Source organism: Morone saxatilis, unplaced genomic scaffold (genome assembly GCF_004916995.1).
Source record: "Morone saxatilis isolate NCDOM2014 unplaced genomic scaffold, NCSU_SB_2.0 Contig8, whole genome shotgun sequence".
NCBI lineage: Eukaryota > Metazoa > Chordata > Actinopteri > Moronidae > Morone > Morone saxatilis.
The window spans coordinates 4,408,961-4,411,134 of record NW_023340257.1 but is presented as its reverse complement, the minus strand read 5'-3'; positions in this window follow the sequence as shown (position 1 = coordinate 4,411,134).

Here is a 2,174-nt window from a genome sequence, read left to right as displayed (position 1 = left end):
AATCAGAACCGCACTAAGAAGTTGGCTGATGACTGTTAATTAGTGAATCAGCGATGATGATATTAATGTGAAAGTAGACCAGAAATACACGCCTGCACGTTTGGTAAGCAAGGTTAAAAGAAACGATGAAAATAAATCTGTAATAATCAGTTATCAACGCATGTAACAAATAACTATAACTAATAAACCTAACATTTGACTGTGTATGTAAAATTCTGCAGAGCAGGGACAGAAACTATGGCTTCTTTTAGCAATTAATTTCATGACCGTTAATGTATTGATTATTTTAGCTCCTAAAGAAGTTCATCATTTATTCCAGAAAGTGTCAAACCTAATCTCAGTCGCCCGTAATAAAGTTACCAAAGCCAAAAGTCATTAGTCAGTGAATCATTTCAGCTCATCTCCTGTATTTTGTCTCTGCAGGAGGCCAGCGAGGCTTACCTGGTGGGCCTGTTCGAGGACACCAACCTGTGCGCCATCCACGCCAAGAGGGTCACCATCATGCCCAAAGACATCCAGCTGGCACGTCGCATCCGCGGGGAGCGTGCTTAAAATGTTTTCTGATTTGTTATATGCTGTCCTCTTGTCCCTTCGCCACTCTTTCTATCACTTTCTTTCCTCTATACTTAGTTAGTAGTTTGGTTTGAGGTTGAATATATATCATATTGTGATAACCGTAAATTGCGTGATCATGTCTTCTTTGGTGCTACTAGTTTCCTTCGAGATATCTTCATGTAAGTTTGAAACTTTGAATCACAGTTACACTCCTCACGTAGCTAGCTCAAAGGAATGCCTTGTTATCTCTATGATTAAGGTGTTTTGCAAGCCAAGAATAGTGTGTGATCTGAACTGAGCATAGGAAATAGCATTAAGGTTGAGACATTTTCCTCTTCAGACGGACATATACATTGATATAATGGGTCTTCTGATTTTTTTTCTTTTTTTTAACTAGAAATTTGTTGTATAAGTAGTGATTTTTTTTTTTGCAACAATGGTGTATTTCTACTGTTACTGTTTAATGTATCACAATACATGAGTTTAATTCTGGTTCTTATCAATTAGAAATGTCATCATGCTGTGATGACACTGCATTTTTGGCAGTTTAACTTACAAGCGGCATATATGTAGCAAACCTATGTTGATCATATTTTGATTTTCAGCCACGTTTTTATGTCCAGGTAATGTTTTGACTTTTTGTTCCTCTCTCAGGTTGATATGATAACCTAATTTTTTTTCTACTGTGTTTTTGATTTATGTTTTCAGTCATTTTTAAAGGCAAAATATTTGTACTCTGGAATTCACATAGAAACATAATAAAACAGATTCTTGTGGTTAAATACACCGTATGAGTGAATATCGACACAAAAACACTATTCACATGTGAGCTGGGAGGATAAGTTGGACAGAAAATTAATTTTTTACTACAAATAATCTGTTGTCTCTTTTCAAGCAAGTGTGTAAAAAAATTATAATAATCCCAGTTTCTCAATTTTCTTTCTCAGATATGATCGTAAACAGTTTCTTTTACTTCTGGGCAAAACAAAAACCGAAGTCACTAAGACTTTAGGACATTAAATATTAGTAAATTATGGCACTAATTAATTCTTATGCACACATTTAGTACGTTCATATTTTCACACCCCCTTCCAAGAAATGCTGTATACTTGCCAAAAGATCTATTTCTGGTTGATTCTGAAATTTAAATAAAACTCCAGGTACATACTTAAACTTTTATTGCAAATAGACCAAAAACAACTCAACTTTTCTGTAGACAAAACTGATTATAACTTAGATATGAATATTTCTGTCAAAAGTCTCAGCTCACATCGCTCCCTGCATTTTCCTGATGTCAGTGAGTGAAAATGTCACTTTCCACACGCACTTTTAGCAGCAGTTAGATCATTGTCATCCACAACAACACTTTTAAACCACTTCTCAACAACCACTAAACAGCACGACTAACTTCTTCAGAGTTAAATGTCAAAGTTTCGGTTTTACCCTGGTCACATGCACAGTGAATGTAGAAAAGGGCGACACAGTCCAACCAGCAGCAGCAGCAGCCCTGTGTTTCCCCTCTACTGGTACACATGTAAATCACCGCCTTGTTCGATACATATTAATAAAACGCAGTCGGACTGATGAACCCACGCTGGCCACAATATGTCAAACTAATA